Source organism: Oncorhynchus gorbuscha, linkage group LG05 (assembly GCF_021184085.1).
Source record: "Oncorhynchus gorbuscha isolate QuinsamMale2020 ecotype Even-year linkage group LG05, OgorEven_v1.0, whole genome shotgun sequence".
In the NCBI taxonomy this organism is placed as follows: Eukaryota; Metazoa; Chordata; class Actinopteri; order Salmoniformes; family Salmonidae; genus Oncorhynchus; species Oncorhynchus gorbuscha.
Genome location: NC_060177.1, coordinates 58,297,710 through 58,319,464, shown reverse-complemented (window position 1 = coordinate 58,319,464; position 21,755 = coordinate 58,297,710).

Below are 21,755 nucleotides of genomic sequence, written 5' to 3'. Positions count from 1 at the left end.
CTGCAACGCTGCTGGGTTTTTCACGCTGAGCAGTTTCCCGTGTGTATCAAGAATGGTCCACCACCCAAAGGACATCCAGCCATCTGGACACAACTGTGGGAAGCATTGGAGTCAACATGGGCCAGCGTCCCCGTGGAACGCTTTCGACACCTTGAGTCCATGCCATGAATTGAGGCTGTTCTGAATGTGAAAAAGGGGGAACAACTCAATATTAGGAATGTGTTCCCTAATGTTTTGTATGCTCAGTGCATATACATGATGTACTGTATGTGTTATGCAGGCTCTCTACCTCTCAGTGGCCGGTTCAGGTACAGTATAGTACATTTGCTATTACATAGGAGCTGATTAGTATGTCCCCACCCTCAGTCACTCTCTGTGTGCCTGATATGAATAAAGCAGAGCAAGTGATTGGCTGTGGTTGACAGGCTGTGTGAGCGACGTGTGTGTGTGGCGGAGCTGTGTCGGACAGTGGCGCTGGCTATGTTCTGGCTGTGTCTAACAGGGCAGAGGGCCGTCAGTCAGAGGTGTCTGGGGCCTTGTCTGCCCAGTGTGCTGTGACTGAGGTTTATGAGGCACCGTGAGAGGGCTCCACGCCTGACCGACTGGTTGCTCCCCAGAGTCTTGACTTCCGGGAGGATTCACTATGTACAGTACCATAAGCCCTCTGTGTGTGGATATACTGTACATTGAACATGGTCCCAGATCAGTGGGTTAAAGAATGGTTCTGGCAAGTGGCAACACCGAGGCTGTGGGTTTGAATCCCACACGTGCTACACTCTAAATATACTGTCTGGATGGTCCGGATGTGTCAGTGTCTATTGTGGATCAAAGCGTCTGCTGAATGACAGAGTTTCAAAGGCATGAGGTTCCAGTCATCAGTAGAACCACTACAGGGGAAGGAAGGATGGGCAAAGAGCAGCTTCATGAACCAGATGACCTTCACTCTACCTGGGCTTCTCTCTGACTGCAGGTCATGACAGGGATCAACTCAGAGTATGGAGTGGGCTCACAGCTCAGTCATATATTTCCTGTCCTGAGATAAAAAGAAACGTCTACAGCTCAGTCTTACTGTGATGATGAATGCAATCATTGTTACAATCAGTGCTGCATGTAAATGTATCCGAATCTAATTGTATAATAGAAGGCATGATACAGTACATGATTACTTTCATGCTATCTTACAGTGTAGCATCCTGTATATTTTCAATGTCATTGTACACAGTAAGACTTAGCTATTTTGTGATGTGTGATGGTTTGTAGTTTTGGCCACTTGGAAAACTGACACACCTGCACTTTTCCCCTCTACAGTATTTCCACTTATACATGATTCAAATGATTTATAAAACATGGAGGCCATGTAGTATTAGGTGTGTTGCTGATGAGGTAGAGGAAAGGACCCACATGCATTTCCTGTGTCTCTGAGGGCTTCTGAGGAGATTTGCTGCTTACTCAGGAGTGAAAGCATCAAAAAAGTGTTTGTGCTGACAAAGGACAAATGGGATTTTTTTTTCTAGCAAACGGTGCAGGATTGTGTCGAGTTGCTCAAAGTGTCAGGGAAAATGTCTCCTGGTCGACACCTCTAATGAAATGTGTGCATGAAATTAGAGCCCACGTTTGCTCGCTGTGTTTTTGGCTGTGCAAGCTGAGGCAAGAGAGAGAGAAAGTGAAGGGAAAGAGAGACCAAGAGAGGGAGAGAGAGAGAGAGGGGGAGAGGGAGAGAAAGAGAGAGGGATGTCTCTTCGCTCTATTGTGTATAAATATATCTTTTGTACCCTGTAAGTAGGAGCAAATTGAATATTCATGAGTAAGTATGAATAAGTGCTCTGTCAGCCAGTAGTGTCACTGATAGATGAGGGGAGGGCCAGGCTGGGGCTCCAATGGCAAGCCAGGCTTCTCCACAGAGGACCAGGGGGTTGGTAGGTAGGTACCGAGGAGGTTAACTCTGGAGATGGGATAGAGAGGTTAAGTTACTGCAACCCATTCTCCTTGCATACATTTAACTTTAATATAGCTCAGTGAATGGGTACTTGACAGTTTCTAGACTTCCTCTCAATTCGGCTGCAGTCTGCAGGTCTCATGATCAGTGAAGCTGAGAGGACAGGCCAGTGGACCCTGAACTGAAAGGTGTGTTTTTTTCCCCAGCCGGTTGGTCTGGAGTCTGAAGGCTCCTCTCATTCCTATTTTCCGGGCAGTCTGTAGCCCAGGACCTTCTTTAATTCACTCTTACAAGTTCTCACAGTTGCTACTCAATCCCCAGTGCCCTCTCTCTCAGAGTTAAAGGCCGAGCCAGCTGACATAGATACAGCAACGGATCATTTCCACCACAGTCCATCTCAACCTCCCGTATTTTTATATGATAATTTTATTAATGAGGATTTTCTTCGGCCTAGCCTGCACAGCTTGTCTGTACAAGTGCAAATGGGGGATGTTCCAAATTTAAAATGTTCTGTTGAGGGGATCAACGGGCTCCCAGGCCAATACAGAGCGATGTGTTTGACACGCTGGCCCAATGGCTCCAGTTACCAGCCAACCAGACAGTTGCTGGGCCAGATGGCCTCCTCGGGCAGACAGGGAGGGAGGGAGCACTGGTGCTGAACTCACACAGCCCAGGGGACTGAGAGAAAACGCCAGAGTTATTACATCCAAGACATTGCAGATGGGTCTTGATGCGTCTTGATGCATAGACAAACTGGAGGATTTTGCCAGTCATGTCAAGGGTCTTTGTAAAGTACCATGAGATCGAGTCCAGTAGCGTTTAGCTTGCACTCACTCCCAGGTGTGCCAATCCGCCAAACCATCCCTGACTGTCATCCCTAATTTGATATTAGATTAAATACAGTAGGATGTCATATACTCATGTAAATAAGATGCTAGAGACATAGTAAAGTATGCCCAGGAACAGCAGGCATTTTGGAACCCTTTAAAGTGAAGGAAATAGAGTTTCTGTGCTGCTATCAGGTTCCAAAAGAGCAGTCACAGCCCATAATATAGATGGTCCAGTGCTCCCTTCCTGCCTCCACACTGCTCTTTGTTTTCACTCCTGCCTTTTGGTGATAATGTATTGGATACCGGGTGTGTAATGGTCCTCAAGCTCTGCTATACCCACTAACAGGCATTTCTGTCAAACACATCACCATCACCGTGCTCATTGATTTGTGTTGCCTTTAAAACAGGCCGTTTCCTCCACACGAAGCCCTGCCATAATTGGGTCTATCTTAAATGATTCAAATAAGGCGGTCCGTTTCTCTCTCTCTCCCTCTCCTCCGTTGCTCCAGCCATCACTGTCATCCACGCTTATTTCATTACAGATTCAGCAGACTTGATAAAACAGCGGGGGTGCCCCATTCCACACCGCTTAACCAGCCAGCCCTCGTCCAGGCCCCAGACAAAGAAGTGGTCAAGCGAGGCAACAAATCACACCAAATGGAGCATTTGCTCTTTGTGCAGTCTAGTTATGGAAACTGATAGCGGTGTGCAGAATACTGAGTAGGTCTAATAAACGCTGCAGTGAGGATATCCTCTCCTAATTGGATAGAGGAACGGAAGCGCACGCGGTTCCCCCTTTTTGTAGCTCAAATGAGCTCTATGAAATAGCCTAATAGCATACACACATTGGGAGTCTGCTTTGCTGTCACAGATAAATATGTTCTCTCAGGGCTAATTGCTCTACGGATTCCAGCCCAGGCTCTAAGATCCAGTGACAGGACGCTGTTGGCGCCGGGCCTTCCGATCGCTTGGACTCCGTTGTGTTGAGGACGAGCTGTAATGCTGAAATGCACAGCACGTTCGGCCATAGCCGTACTACTTCAGAGAGAATGGGGAGCTTGATATAACTCCAAACCTACAGTATAAATTCAACAGAGGTTCCTGTTTTAGACACTTCTGACAGCTGTCAGGTGGGCATGGACGGATGAACTAACACATGAACAGATAGACAAGAAAATATGATAACATACACTGCGTGTCATACATTGAAAAGAAGCCAAGTGCAGCAACACCAAGCAGAGTCCACGATGAGCGACATAATTGAACGAGTGAGGAATGACAGCAATCGTACCATTACGTTAAAGATTTCTGTCTCATTTAAGAAAAGAAAGATGTGCCAATTTCCTTGTCTAAAATCCAATGCGCTATTAATATGCATGTGACGTGGGTCCCGTAACTATTCTATGGAAGTGTCTTTGTCTGGATTGGCCTCGAGTCGTCATGAAACATTAGGACCGCCTGCTGGACACGGATTCCCTCCTGACCGGTGAATAACAGTACAAAGGGCTGCTAAATCATTGAGATGACTGCAACGCTCTGTCCAGTCTGTTCTCCGTTCTCACCAGAGACAATAGATCAACCACGAAGACATAAGAGCACAGCAACAGGCGTTCTCCACTGGGAGACGAGGCCTCGGTCTGCCTGCTAGCTCGTCGAGGGAGCACCACGGCAGGGGGCTTGAGACCTGGGTGCCTGTGGAAAGATGCCTGATTATCAGTGGACCTCATAACCAACCCTGTGGGTGAGAGAAAAGACACGTTGAGCTGATCCAAATGGTCACGTCATTTGAATGAGTTGATAACTCAGCATGAGAAGGTGGAAGGGGTGGCTTCGATGTCTTCTTTACTTCGGACCCCCCGGTGTCAACATCATGGGGAGAGGGAGGGCTTTCTGCTAGTCTGGTACTATTCAGGAAATGACCCAAATATGTGGCAAGGTCATCCCCCGGCTCACTTCATTGGAAGATTAGCCTGGGTGGGGGTGGTGGTGGGGGTGGGGGTGGGGGTGGTGGAAGGGGGACAGGGGTGGGTGTAGTTTAAGAAAAACCCTCAAGAACATTATGATTTATTTAAGTGAGGAGAGAGAAATATGAATAATGTATTGGCTATAAGGAACATGAATCTCTTTTGTACTAATTGTCAGGAAGGCTCGCATCCAGTGTCTGAGGGTAGAGGGGCTGCAGGACCCACAGATCACAGGGGTGCGGCTCAAAGCCGGCTGTCCTACAGCCATGGCCATCGAATTGCAAATGAGCTCAAGGAGCCTAATTAATGGAGTGCTAATGAAAGAAGTAGCGTTTTGGTGCTGCCGCCCGCCGCCCGACGAGGAAATAATCTCCTCCCTCCCCCCTCTCTCTTCCTCTCTCTCAGCTGAGATGGCTCGTGCCATTGAAGTTGATTGCAGAACGCATCAATATGTGAACAAAGTTTGGAGGAGAGAGAAGGGGAAAAAAAATTTGCATTCATTTGAAGAACAGGCCTGTTATTTATTCTGTAGCTTTTGGCACATTTCTGGTTTTCCGCTCCCAGGAGGAGAGATGGAGTACGATATTTAAGATGTGTGACGGGCGATAATGGCAACTTCTTCAATTCCCTCTCTCTCCCTGTCTCTGTTGTTTGTACTGTAGAGAGGGATGTTGAGGAGAGTAAGGCAGCAGTGAACTGAGAACTTTCTCTTTCTTTCTCCCTGTGTCTCCATCTCTCTGTGCTGCGGTTGGAGGGTGGGGTGTGCGTGGCAGCTAGCAGTACAGATCAGAAGCCCTGCCCCAGATGCGGTGCCCTGCAGTTGTGTCTCCTCTCTTTGAAGCCTCTGTGCACCTCTAAACCCAACCCTGGGGCGCTGCCACCGTCTGCAGGGGCCTGGTGCCCCAGCCTTGAAGACGAGGGGCCCCGGACTCTGCCACCGCCACAGGCATTCACTACATACATACCCACACACATTCGCACGAACGCACGCACGCACGCACACACACACACACACACACACACACACACACACACACACACACACACACACACACACACACACACACACACACACACACACACACACACACACACACACACACACACACACACACACACACACACACACACACACACACACACACGCGCGCACGCACGCACGCGCGCGCACACACACACACACACAATCATTTTTTTGCCCTGTAAGTTTGTGGTTATACCTCACCATCTAGCTATCTGTTCCCCTCTCATGCCTCAGTAACAGTGATGTGGTTATGCTTTACTGGTATCTTATTCAAATGCACCAGGTAGTGTGATCTGAGCTCCGGTTTTTCCTCAGCCTCTCTCCTGCTGTTCTCTCCTGCTGTTTTCCCATGCTGTTCTCCTCTCCTGTGGTTGTCCTGCCATAGGGTTACCATGTCATCAGGCTAGAAGAGACCCCCTGCCCTCTCCTGCTCCTCAGCTCATCTGAAGATGCCCCTAACCCAGATCCTCCGCCCCCCGCCTCCTCCTTCAGGGAACAGGGCTGAGATGGATGACGGGGTACAGCCGAGTCCCCCAGACAGCCTGATTTATGGAGGCCTCTTTCCTCCTAGGCAGAGTGTCGGCACCTGAGGGCCCGCCTGGGGAGTGCTGTGGGATGCCCGCCGTCTCAGGCCTGACGGCCCCCAACTCCCGCTCAGCCGTGATGCCAAGTACCAAACGGCCACTCCAGAACGCTCACCATCCGTCATGTGGGCAGCCAGGGATCTTCCTTAAAGAGATGAAACACAGAGAGCAGGACAAATGAGAGCCGCTCCCGCCCTTTCCTTCCCTAGCTCTGTACCCACAGACGCTGATCTCCACTGCAACACTTCATTATATGAGCTCAGCTATCGTCTATTGTCAGGGGGAAGTTATAAGATACCTCCCTGCTTTTGTTTGAAAGCCCCATACTATCTCTAATAATATGTCACCATCACATGTACACAAAGCTACAGCGGTTGAAAGCTTGTGTTATATTGTATTTTCAGCTGAAAAAAAAACAGTGGTAATCCAATAGCAAAAGAAAGACTATTGGAACATTGTATGCTACTCTAATATTGTATTGCGTCTACATTGAAATGATATGGTATAGTCATGTGCCACTTCAATAGAACACAGGCTGTATTCTAATATTGCATCAACGGGTTTGTGTTCTGTTGAATTTGAGACAGGACTCAGGACGTCTCAGCTTGTGGTGGACAACACAGAGTTAGGAATAGGATCTCTGTGGCGGACAACACCACCGCTGTCGTAATGACAGGCTGGGACTGGGTAGTAATGTCTTGTCATCAGGACCCACTGTATCCACAGTACAATGTTATTACACTGACTGCTGCTGGTGGTGGGTCCAGAGCCTGTCTGGCTGGGTTTCAGGACAGTCTGGGAGGACATCTGTTGTCAGGCCAGAACCACACACTAAACACAAGTTTACCACTGAGGGCAATGGAGCCTGCGTAAGTGACTGGGGCAGGAGCCAGAGACTCAGGGCTGGAGGGTTCCACGGGTTAGGGAGGTCCATAATAATTCAGAGTTATAGAGGGGTAGGGGTGAGGGGCAGCAGTTGAAGGAGTTACAAGCCAAGGAAACAGTGCTGCCATCAGCCAATTGCCTCCTGTGGCCTCAAGCATACAAAGGAAATGAAACTATTACTATACAATATCTGATTTCATTCACGTATATGATCATAGCAGTGTTTCTGTCCACCATCATGCGATCAGACATCATACTGTAGAGAACGGAACAAAAACCACATACTCACACACCTACAAAACACAAACAGCTGAACGTATATATAAAAAATCCTAGCTATTTCATGTCGCCAACACTATTTTGTGCACAAAGGAAATGCTGTCCCAAAACACAGTCTATTATTTTCCTTTATTAGCTCTAACTGACGTCTAGCGCTAACCTAATGCCATGCTCCTTTGACTCTCAGCAGACCGTTTGCGAGCGCAGATGAAAATGGCAATATGAGGATGACAATATGAGGGAACAGTGGTGATGTTCACTGTGTAAGTGCTGTTTTTGAGTGTTATTTCAATTAAAAAGCAGATAAACTGCTGATTAATTCAGCACACTTCCCAATTACAGATCAAACGGGCCTCCTGGGGAAGCACAGACCCAAAGACGGCAGATGCCGAGCACACACTCAGGCATATTTCATACGGCGATGAAATATTAAGCTGGTCTGCGGCGTTGTGGCACCACTGGGTGTCTGTATTGTTGAGGGTGTGACACCAGTGAGACTGATATCTAGGACATGTTTGGGGACACTTTGGGGAGCGTGATGAAATATGATGCCAAGCTTAGACAACTGATAGAAACTCAGAGACTATTTTATATTCCATATCACAGCACCCAGGAGTGTTGCTTGTAACAGTCCAACTAGAGGACCTGTTTTGTTGTGTTAATAATCGTATTTTCCCTTTGAGAACTCGCGCTAAATGATCAAATAACTTCCACCACTAGTTCTCTGTTTCCTTGATGTAAGGAGTGATGAAGGCCTCCGCTTTGATCTTCAACTAATCCTGGTATGTTCTCCTGTGATATCTGAAACACGCTACACTGTCCCAGCCTTCCCTTCTCTCCCTCCACAGAGGGATGTATCCACAACTCATGTGAGGGGTGAGGAACAAAGCGCTGTAACTGCTCTCTGGACAGGACTTTGGTTGGTTCAGTCTCTCTTGCGGTGCCGCCTCCCAAATGAGGCTGCAGCACTTTGTAACCACCACTTTGTGTCCCAAAAGGCACCGTCCCAATAGCGCTGAAATTCAATGTGGCCATAACACAATAAATCATCTTTTAAGCACTGGGAAGAGCAGGTGCATAAACAGTGTCGACGCTGCTTTCTCAATAATTGATCAAACCTACACAAGGGGCGCTGTTTATTCTGTCCCACTCAGATACCGTTTTAGTGGAGGGCCTGTCAGACACACACGCGCACACACACACACACACACACACACACACACACACACACACACACACACACACACACACACACACACACACACACACACACACACACACACACACACACACACACACACACACACACACACACACACACGCAAACACGGTCAGTGTTTTAGAGGCGGCCGTGTCTGTCACCATAATGAATCCCACTGTGATCATTCTGGCTGCTGTGGTCATCATTCTCTGACCAACACACACACACACACACACACACACACACACACACACACACACACACACACACACACACACACACACACACACACACACACACACAAAAGGCAGAGGAATTAAAACACACACACACACACACACACACACACACACAGGGGGATTTCATCAAAAACTGCATGATTAAAGTTTGTGACGAAGTTTGCCCAGAAAAAAAAGGCAACTCTTTTTAAATGTGAGTCTGAGCAGCTTACTGCCTGCACATTCATCATGCGACCCCTCGTGGAGTTGCCTGTGGGAGTCTGGGGACAAGTGTGAGATGGAGGGAATGGAGAGAGGAGGGCTGGAAGGGGGAGTCTGAAAGAGAGGGGGTGTGGAAAGAGGGAGATGGGGGACAGTTTGGAGCCTTGAGCAGACAGACTCTTCGAAGGATGCGTCTGTATCTATACCGTCGAGGGATACTCAGCATTAAGGGGAGTCTCCACAGCCCTATACTGAAAGACTGCTATACAGAGAGAGGTGGATACCACAGTCCCCACTCTACAGATCAACGCCTCCCTCCTCCCTCTATAGTGTCATTTGTCCTGCAGATTTCATTGGGTTCACATATTTTGTTGCTGCTACTGTTTATTGTTAGTTTTTTTGGTACTTTTACCCCTTTTTTCTTCCCAATTGGTAGTTATAGTCTTGTCCCATTGCTGCGACTCCCATACGAACGGGCGAAGGTCGAAAGCCATGCATCCTCTGAAACACAACCCTGCCAAGACGCGTTGCTTCTTATACACTGCACACTTAACCCGCTGGCCAGCCACACCGGTACCGGAGGAAACACCGTATAACTGGCGACCGAAGTCAGTGTGCAGGCGCCCGGCTCGCCACAGGAGTCGCTGGAGCGCGATAGGACAAGGAAATCCTGGCCGGCCAAACCCTCCCCTAACCCGGACAATGCTGGGCCAATTGTGGTCCGCCTCATAGGTCTCCCGGACACGACCGGCTGTGTCACAGCCCAGGATCGAACCCTGGTCTGTAGTGACGCCTCAAGCACTATGATGCCTTGTCACTGTACCACTCGGAAGGCCCCCCTGCTACTGTTTATTATCTACCCTGTTGCCTGGTCTGTTTATTCCTAGTTATATGTACATATCTACCTCAATTACCTCGTACCCCTGCACATCAACTCGGTACTGGTACCCCGTGTATAAAACCAAGTTATCATTACTCATTGTGTATTTATTACGTGTTTCACTTTTCTATTATTTCTCTATTTTCTTTCTCCCTGCATTGTAGGGACGGGCCCCGTGAGTAAGCATTTCACTGTTAGTCTACACCTGTTGTTTACGAAGCATGTGACAAATAACATTTTATTTGATTTGTTTAATGCACCGACAAAACATCTAACAAGCAACCAACTGCATGTTTCATTTACATCTTATCTCTGGTACCTGAGCACCTTCTCTACAGCCAGCCAGCCAGCCAGCCGGTAGCTAGATGTTTAGTTCCCCAGGAGCGTTAAGTGCATATCTAAATAGTTGATGAGCTATAAGCTGTTGGGGAAAGTGTCGCCAGCGGCGCCTCATTGAACAGTGCCTATGAGAAGCCCTGTGGGAGCGCTTTAAAGAGGATCCCCTGGATCCATCCCGCTGCTAGAGAACCTGGAATAGGAGACAATACTGGGCCCACATCCCTCCCGGCAGGCTGTTCACACACACAGAAATACACACACACGCACGTGCACACACACCTCATCCCTAAAGACGATTATCAGAGGAAGCTCTCTCGTTTCATTTCATTCAACCCAAATATCTACACTGGAGAATGAATGGGAACACTGGAGATACAATTGAGGAGCATTTAGGAGTTGAAAAAGTATGTGTTTTAGATGATTCACTAGTGCCTACTGTATTTTTCAGAGAGCTTTGTCACTCGCCAAATGTCACTACCTTCTAACACTATTGGGCCCAGTGGCCACACTAAGGTGAAGAGTTACAGTACATGTCTGTCTGACAGTGACACTCAGATGCTACAGTTCCCAGCTGCTCTGCTGTGGCTGGCTGGTGTTGGTTGTGTTTCCTGTCTGCCACAGAGAGAGAGAGAGAGAGAGAGAGAGAGAGAGAGAGAGAGAGAGAGAGAGAGAGAGAGAGAGAGAGAGAGAGAGAGAGAGAGAGAGAGAGAGAGAGAGAGAGAGAGAGAGAGAGAGAGAGAGCTGGGGGTTCACGTCTGCTACCGTGGAGATGGAGGAGCTGGCTTGTCTAGAATGGATCCCACCCCCACCCCAGGGACCATTAAGCTGAAAATAATTGGCTCAGAATCTCCCCCTTTCATCGATCCTTTGGAGTCAGTGAACTCTCTGAGACATAGTACACACACACACACACACACACACACACACACACACACACACACACACACACACACACACACACACACACACACACACACACACACACACACACACACACACACACACACACACACACACACACACACACACACACACACACACACACGCACACACACACACACACCATCCCCACAAACAAATACATACACAAACACGTGGTTGCAAGTATCTGAGTGCACAGACGCATGTACTGTACTGTACTGTACTGTACTGTACTACACACACACACACACACACACACACACACACACACACACACACACACACACACACACACACACACACACACACACACACACACACACACACACACACACACACACACACACACACACAAGTAAGCAGCCCAATAGAAGGAAACATTCTTTGTCTTACAGCAGCAGTCACTGGTTCTCAGTGGAGGTTAAATGAAGTCTATTTCTTTATCTCTAAAGATGTATTTTGTCTTTGACCCCAACACTTCTATATCTCATGTGTCTCAGATGACAGTCACTGCACCAGTGTGTCTCTCCTACGACTACAACTGTGATGTTCTGTAGCAGGACCACTACTTCTGAAGAGCCACCAACAGAGGGAGCCCATGCTTTTCCACAGACAGTGTAGAGTAACACTGTTCTTCATAAAAGGGCTGGGCTTGCATGGTGAGCATTCATCTTAAATTACCTCCCTCAATCTTAATATAGTCAACTCTGGATTTAATTCAATCTATATGCATCTGTCTTCATCATTCCAGAGGCTGCTGGAGGAATACATATCGCCATGACTCCCATCATCAATACTGGGTGATGAAGTGAGTCCACACCGTCTCCATGAACAATTGATGGCCACTGAGTATAAGAGAAGGGGGGTGGGGGTGTATCTCGCCAATATATCACTCATCAGTCTGACTGTGGCATTTTACAACATGTCCAGTTGTTAAATATGTCATCTATTTGTACTTCCATGTCTATCCAGGATGTGTCAAGGTAATTAGGGGTCCTCATTTCCATCCTTTAAAAATGAAGTTAATAATCTCACGCCCAACCCTCCATAGAAATAGGTCAGAGATAATTTAATTTGTTTATCACATTTTCTCCCATTAAGAGTAATCAGATAAATACTGCACTAGGGCCTGTGACAGAGTAGTCCAGCCACTGATCAACCATCACATTAATTGAATTTAATGGGAGACGGGGAGCGGTGGGGCGATGGAACGCAGCGAGGGCATGGACCACTGCTTCGCATGAGTGAGGATGAGCGGGGGTCAGATTAGTTCCTCTCATGTCCACACAGACTAGGGCACAACCAGGGGAGATGTCTGGACACACAGAGGAGAAATCACCACGGCAATCGGAGCAATGCAACTAGAACATTCCAACCACAGTCCATTTCCTAGAATCAGAATGCCAGCTTTGCTAGCAAAATGTCATCTGCAATGCTGTAAGCTAAGCTCCCTGACTGTGATATATCTTTACTGTACTATAGAATGTAAAATACATCTTCATCTCCCATAAATCACCATTCATATCAATCAAAATAAATGTTTACAGTACATAATGGAGTAATTCATGCCACTCATAATCACAAGACTATCTAACCAACCCAGGAAACACTTACAGTAGATAGTAGAGCACTGGCTTCCCAGTTACCTGCAGTCCCCAGGCCCAGAGCCACATATTGTTGCTTCTTCCTAAGGCTTGATGTGGATCACAGGAAGCAACATACACAACAATCAATAGCCACGCCTCACAGGAAGAACATGGGGTGCAGAGACTTCACAACCTATCTACTCTGCAGGCAGCTTGATTTACTCCCTATCTCTCTCTCTACACTCTAGCATTCATTCCTTCCCCTGGCTGTGAGAGGCAGTAAAGAGAAGCCCATGTTGACAGCAGAATGAACTGAGCTACAACTCTGACACAGCCTTTATGGAGCTGCTGCTGCTGCTCTGAAAAAGACATAGCTACTGTAGCCTCCTCTTCTCGCAGCAGTCTGGAAATGCTCCTGGTGTGTCTGTCACTTCCCCCCAGGCTGTGTGTGTGAGTCTCTGTGTGTGTTTGTGTGTGTGTTTGCGTATGGCTACAGGCACTGTGTCTGTGTGGTGGCAGAGAGGGTTGAGGGGTGCCTGTGACATTGGGGCCAGCGTGGCTACAGCAGCCATGTCCCCCCACCCCGTGTCTCCTGCTGACCTCTCCTGTATAATCACCCCTGTCACTCTGTCACCCCCCCCCCCCCATCCCTCTGAACAAGGACATCACTGTGACGAGACCTTTGTTGATGCTACTAATCACACTCTGCTTTCTGATTAAAACTCCTCTTTACATCATCCTATGTAATCATCATGGAAATGTACAATCAAATCTACCACAGCATTCTGTTTTGACTGTTACTGGAGTGAGTTAATCTTCATGATTCTGCCCCCTAATTTTGGTTCAAAATGATTAGACTGGAAATGGCTGCTGTGTCTGTCTCAGCCATTTTTAATGGGGAGACACCAGATCATGGCTGTGGCCTCTGACCTCTGCTCTGTGACTACAGCTCATTATTATAATCAGGGAGTGCCAGTCAGGAGGGGAACGGGGTGTGGGCCAGGGTGAGAGGACACCATCGCACTCGGCTCTGGAAAAGTCACATTCAACCCACATTTAGTTCTTTAAAGGTTTCTCTGAAAATAGCTATTCATTAGAATGAGTGAGTGGTCTGGGAATGTTAGATAATATGTTTCTAAAGACTCCTTTTTCACAATAGAAAATAAGTTTCCAAAATGCACATGATATTTTTATGGCATACCCAGAATGTTCCATGTGGCATGCACAGTCCTGATTATGATCACAGACCGTCCTGATTATCTTCGACTTTGGCGCAATCTCTGACCCTGCCCTTATCCCTGCTGGCTCTGTCCCTACTCTAGTCTCCTCTGACTGCTCCACTGCTCCCTCCCCCTTCCCCTCTCCCTACACAGCCTCTCCAATCTCACACTAAGATCTTAATTAGCAGGTGCGCTGCTATCCTCAGACAGACATGGCTGAGCCAACACTGTGCCAAACATGCATCTGGTGACAAAACGACAACACTGCTCAACACACCAAAGCTCCATGCCATAGGGAGGAAATAGGACAAATTAATGGATGTTCAAACTGAACAGCTTTTTTTTGGAACAAGTGAAGTCTTTTTAAAGCATGAGTCCCTCTCTTTCTTCAGTGGGAGATGTCTATTTTATCTGCTGTGGTGTAGCTACATGTAAGTAGTAACCACCTAAGTTCGGAATGCTTGGTTTGGGCCCAGAGTGCCAGTGGAAGTCATCAGAAACCATAATCCCCTTCTTTGATCAACCTGCCGGCGCTTCCCCTTCCCCCCGCTTGTCTGCCTGCTTGGGAGAGAGAGAGGAGAGACCCTCGGTGAAGAGATTACTGTGTTTTAACGTCTTTACAGAGCCGTAATGGGCTGATCTCAAGTCAGCAGCTGGCAATGAGAGGTAGACGAGATTGGCTGGGACATTGTGGAGCTGTTCCGGGATCAGCGTTCAGCTCCTCACTCATATGGATCTGGCAGAGCGTTGTGAAGCACACCAGAGGTATGGGTGACTCATATGGATCTGGCAGAGCGTTGTGAAGCACACCAGAGGTATGGGTGACTCATATGGCGGACACTGTCCGTGTTAAACGGCAGAGAGACGCCACGGAGGGGTGAAGTGTGGTTATAACATTGTGTGGTAACCCAGGAACTTTTATTTCAAGATTCCGGTAAGATGCAACTTATCATTGATTAGAAGGTCTAAGAATGAAACACAGCTTTATACAGGCCAGCTTATGAAAAACACAGAATACTACACAGACCACAGAACAGAAATCAACAGCAGGAACCATCCCAACTTTCTAGACTGGAGATAAAGAGGGAGATTTTTGTTATAGGTATGCCACACACACACACACACACACACACACACACACACACACACACACACACACACACACACACACACACACACACACACACACACACACACACACACACACACACACACACACACACACACACACACACACACACACACACACACACACACACACACACACACACGCACACACACGCAAATACACACCAACCAACCAAACTGATTTAATAAAAGAGAACAGGGAGCGATGGGGAGGGGGGGGGGATCGATGTGGGCTCCCCCAGCCTCAGTCAGTGGAGAGTTAAAATGCTGTTAGACTCCAGCCGAGCGGACACACTCCCTAACCGGCCAACCTCCCTCTCATTGATTTTTTATTTAGCTCCAAGCAGTGATATGTGTTCCATGCACACAGAACATACCGAGGCTGCATAGCCTGTCAGAGCAGAAATCAGGCCCCATTGAGCCTGGCCAGCCCGGCCGGCGCAGAGCGCGGAGGGAGAGTAGTCTGTTAACAGAATTAAACTATTATTTAGTTTACTTTCCATAGAGGCCAACAGAGACAAGACAAGACGGCCTGACAGGAAATCCAATTCTCCTTACTGCAAGAACAACATGCTGCCTCAAATGAAAAGGTTTTGCATGTGTGTGTGTGTGTGTGTGTTTGTGTCTGTGTCTGTGTCTGTGTCTGTGTCTGTGTCTGTGTGTGTGTGTGTGTGTGTGTGTGTGTGTGTGTGTGTGTGTGTGTGTGTGTGTGTGTGTGTGTGTGTGTGTGTGTGTGTGTGTGTGTGTGTGTGTGTGTGTGTGTGTGTGTGTGTGTGTGTGTGTGTGTGTGTGTGTGTGTGTGTGTGTGTGAGAGAGTTTTGGGATATACTGTATAACAAAGCTGGTTTAAATATTCAGACATCAGTATTGTGATCACTTTCAGCCTCGCAAGTGGACACTGATATAATTTTTTATAGCAAGCATAAACCTACCTCACCGTCCTACCTCATCAAGCAGGCAGACCAGGGATCCCATGTCAGATTAGGAGACTGTACTGTCATGTCTCCTTTTAGAGTATGGTTGGTTCCTAGAGAAACAAAAGCATATCAGACCTAGTGATCATGACAGGTTAACAATAGCCATTCATGCCTGAAACATCTAACAACAAGGATAACATGTAAGGTAAGACAATACACTGAGTATACGAAACATTAACACCGGCTCCTAATAGCCCAGGTAAGATATACAATATACACTGAGTGTACAAAACTGCTCTTTCCATGACATAGACCAGGTGAATCCAGGTGAAAGCTATGATGTCACTTGTTAAATCCACTTCAATCAGTGTGTAGATGAAGGGGGAGGAGACTGGTTAAAGAAGGATTTTGAAGCCTTGAAACAATTGAGACATGGATAGTGTACAGAATGTGTGCCAGAGGGTTCAGAGGGTGAATGGGCAAGACAAAAGATGTAAGTGCCTTTGAACGGGGAATGGTAGTAGGTGCCAGGTGCACAGGTTTGTGGCAAGAACTGCAATGCTGCTGGGTTTTTCACGCTCAACAGTTTCCTTTTGTATCAAGAATGGTTCACCACCCAAATGACATCCAGCCAACTTGACACAACTGTGGGAAGCAATGGAGTCAACATGGGCCAGCATCCCTGTGGAATGCTTTCAGACACCTTATAGAGTCCAAGCTCCGGCGAATTATATTAGGAAGTTGTTCCTAGTATTTGTTAAACTCTGATAGCATGTATGGACCTTCTGTGACGGCAGATCTGTAAACACTATCTAAACACATGCACAATGTCCATCTATTCACTCATCTTAGACATATCAGTATTTTATGTTGTCCTATAATTGTCTGACAGTGAATTGAACCCTTACGAAATAAGGGGTGAAAAGAGATAGCTAATTTAAAATACTGCGTATCACACCTTTTGTTTGTCCTTGAGATGGAATACAATACAGTGTGCTATTCTGTATTAGTGTGTCTATTTACTAAGACACTTGAATGTGAGTACTAATTTAATCATAAAGCACATTCTTTACAAAGGAGTCTGCGACTCAAAGACAAAAGCGAGACAAAAACATCCTGGATAATTGGTTGGAAAGAGACACAAAGAAGGCGAGAATACATCAAATAAAACTATTTTATAAAACATTTGCTTATCTACACCACATTATCTACGAATTAATATGTCCATTTCATCACCACAATTCATTTCTCCTTTAACCAGGGTTATTCAGAGAGGACAAACCCCCCACATTAGCAGCCTGCAAGATTCAGTCAGACCAGAGCACCTGTCACACTTGCAATCACTAATAGACCCAGGGCTGATTCTGGGCTGATTCTGGGCTGCACAATTCACCTGTCATAGCAGCCACCTCGCCCACCTCTCTGCTTCCTGCCCTTCAGAGCAAGGGCACTGTTAGCACACATGTCAAGTCTTGGATGGAACAAGAAGGACACTGGAACAGATGAAAGAAGGTGGGAAAGGACTCGCAGTGGATTTGCATACTCCTGTGATCCTAATATATACAGGTTGCCAACCTCGGGGGTCAGAGTTCAGCGTGGTTGCTAGGGGAACGAGGCGGCTCTAGCCATCACTTGCTCGTTAGAGAGCTGCGGAGTAGGTCTGCCAACTGTCTTCATCACACTGTGGCCATGTCTGTACACCACCCTGGAGAATAATGAGACCTCTGCATACAGGGGCACACACACACACACACACACACACACACACACACACACACACACACACACACACACACACACACACACACACACACACACACACACACACACACACACACACACACACACACACACACACACACACACACACACACACACACACACACACACACACACAGACAAGAATGCTCTCAGCAGACACACGCCATGGCACACAAAACACAGATGCAACACACACACATAAGACATCTTACACACGGATAAACCAAGACAACAGTATTGCTCTATTTTTGACAGACTGAAAATGTTTCTGCCTATTTTGAGAACTCATTCCCTTCTGCCTTAATCCCAAAATGCGAAGCCCAGAAATAAAGCTTGAATACTGTGCATCTCTCCATAGCTTCCATAGCATCAATTAGCTCTTTTTGTGCAGCTGAGCATTTCCTCTGGTGGGCTGATGTAAACAAGGAGATGGAAATGAGGCCCAGCAGTATAATCCAGCCAGGGTGCAGGTCTGAGAGTAATCCCCCCCAGAGCTGCTCTGGCCTGGGGCATGCAGAGGGGTAATCCAACCCCTCGGGACCTCATCCACCAGCCCGCTTACACACACACACACACACACACACACACACACACACACACACACACACACACACACACACACACACACACACACACACACACACACACACACACACACACACACACACACACACACACACACACACACGGAGAGAAACAAGCATACACAAAAGAACACACACAAATATGCACTTTGGTTGATAACAACACTTACAGTTGAGTAGCTGAGTAGTTGTACAGTTCCCATTGACTAATGTGATGATTTTATAACTATGTTATAAGTTACACACAAAACTATTCTTAACCATGTTATTCCCTCCATTACTCACTCATAGCCTGCCAGAATAATTTACTACATTTTTTGGATGTAAGTGGTTTATTAAAACTCTAAACTGATAACACTTGTAATTCCCCCTATCTTATGTTCAGAACCTTTGATTTGCATTCATTGGGGTTTCACACATCTTTCACCACTGAGTTATTCATTCAAAATTGAAGTTTCCCCCTTCTGATGACCAGGTGGCGAATCGCATCTCTGCATGTCTGGCAGACATATCAGTGTGGATGACGGATCACCACCTCAAGCTGAACCTCGGCAAGACGGAGCTGCGCTTCCTCCCGGGGAAGGACTGCCCGTTCCATGATCTCGCCATCACGGTTGATAACTCCATTGTGTCCTCCTCCCAGAGCGCTAAGAACCTTGGCGTGATCCTGGACAACACCCTGTCGTTCTCAACTAACATCAAGGCGGTGGCCCGTTCCTGTAGGTTCATGCTCTACAACATCCGCAGAGTACGACCCTGCCTCACACAGGAAGCGGTGCAGGTCCTAATCCAGGCACTTGTCATCTCCCGTCTGGATTACTGCAACTCGCTGTTGGCTGGGCTCCCTGCCTGTGCCATTAAACCCCTAAACTCCCAGAACGCAGCTCATCTGAACGCACCTTCCCAAGTTCTCTCACGTCACCCCGCTCCTCCGCTCTCTCCACTGGCTTCCAGTTGAAGCTCGCATCCGCTACAAGACCATGGTGCTTGCCTACGGAGCTGTGAGGGGAACGCCTCCTTGTCGAGAGGTGCGCTCTGCGACAAGGACGGGAGGGGGAGGGAAGACGAACGGGGGTGCGAAGAAAGGGCTTGACACAGGAGACATGGAAGACAGGATGGACGCGACGAAGATGTCGCGGAAGAAGACTAAATGATCGCACAGCGACAGGATTGACGACCTGGGAGACACGGAAAGGACCAATGAACCCAGCGGAGTCAACTTACGAGAAGCTGTCGTAAGAGGAAGGTTGCGAGTGGAAAGCCACACTCTCTGGCCGCAACAATACCTAGGACTCTTAATCCTGCGTTTATTGGCGGCTCTCACAGTCTGTGCCCTGTAACGGCAAAGTGCAGACCTCACCCTCCTCCAGGTGCGCTCACAACGTTGGACAAACGCTTGAGCGGAGGGAACGCTGGACTCGGCAAGCTGGGATGAGAACAGAGGAGGCTGGTAACCCAGACTACTCTGAAACGGAGATAACCCGGTAGCAGACGAAGGAAGCGAGTTGTGAGCGTATTCTGCCCAGGGGAGCTGTTCTGTCCAAGACGCAGGGTTTCTGAAAGAAAGGCTGCGTAGTATGCGACCAATCGTCTGATTGGCCCTCTCTGCTTGACCGTTAGACTGGGGATGAAACCCGGAAGAGAGACTGACGGACGCACCAATCAAACGACAGAACTCCCTCCAAAACTGTGACGTGAATTGCGGGCCTCTGTCTGAAACGGCGTCTAACGGGAGGCCATGAATTCTGAACACATTCTCGATGATGATTTGTGCCGTCTCCTTAGCGGAAGGAAGTTTAGCGAGGGGAATGAAATGTGCCGCCTTAGAGAACCTATCGACAACCGTAAGAATCACAGTCTTCCCCGCAGACAAAGGCAGACCGGTAATGAAGTCTAGGGCGATGTGAGACCATGGTCGAGAAGGAATGGGGAGCGGTCTGAGACGACCGGCAGGAGGAGAGTTACCCGACTTAGTCTGCGCGCAGTCCGAACAAGCAGCCACGAAACGGCGCGTGTCACGCTCCTGAGTCGGCCACCAAAAGCGCTGGCGAATAGACGCAAGAGTGCCTCGAACACCGGGATGACCAGCTAACTTGGCAGAGTGAGCCCACTGAAGAACAGCCAGACGAGTGGAAACAGGAACGAAAAGGAGGTTACTAGGACAAGCGCGCGGCGACGCAGTGTGCGTGAGTGCTTGCTTAACCTGTCTTTCAATTCCCCAGACTGTCAACCCGACAACACGCCCATAAGGAAGAATCCCCTCGGGATCAGTAGAAGCCACAGAAGAACTAAACAGACGGGATAAGGCATCAGGCTTGGTGTTTTTGCTACCCGGACGGTAAGAAATCACAAACTCGAAACGAGCGAAAAACAACGCCCAACGAGCTTGACGGGCATTAAGTCGTTTGGCAGAACGGATGTACTCAAGGTTCTTATGGTCTGTCCAAACGACAAAAGGAACGGTCGCCCCCTCCAACCACTGTCGCCATTCGCCTAGGGCTAAGCGGATGGCAAGCAGTTCGCGGTTACCCGCATCATAGTTGCGTTCAGATGGCGACAGGCGATGAGAAAAATAAGCGCAAGGATGAACCTTATCGTCAGACTGGAAGCGCTGGGATAGAATGGCTCCCACGCCTACCTCTGAAGCGTCAACCTCGACAATGAATTGTCTAGTGACGTCAGGAGTAACGAGGATAGGAGCGGACGTAAAACGTTCTTTTAGAAGATCAAAAGCTCCCTGGGCGGAACCGGACCACTTAAAACACGTCTTGACAGAAGTAAGAGCTGTGAGAGGGGCAACAACTTGACCGAAATTACGAATGAAACGCCGATAGAAATTAGCGAAACCTAAAAAGCGCTGCAACTCGACACGTGACCTTGGAACGGGCCAATCACTGACAGCTTGGACCTTAGCGGAATCCATCTGAATGCCTTCAGCGGAAATAACGGAACCGAGAAAAGTAACGGAGGAGACATGAAAAGAGCACTTCTCAGCCTTCACGTAGAGACAATTCTCTAAAAGGCGCTGTAGAACACGTCGAACGTGCTGAACATGAATCTCGAGTGACGGTGAAAAAATCAGGATATCGTCAAGATAGACAAAAACAAAGATGTTCAGCATGTCTCTCAGAACATCATTAACTAATGCCTGAAAAACAGCTGGCGCATTGGCGAGACCAAACGGCAGAACCCGGTACTCAAAATGCCCTAACAGAGTGTTAAACGCCGTTTTCCACTCGTCCCCCTCTCTGATGCGCACGAGATGGTAAGCGTTAC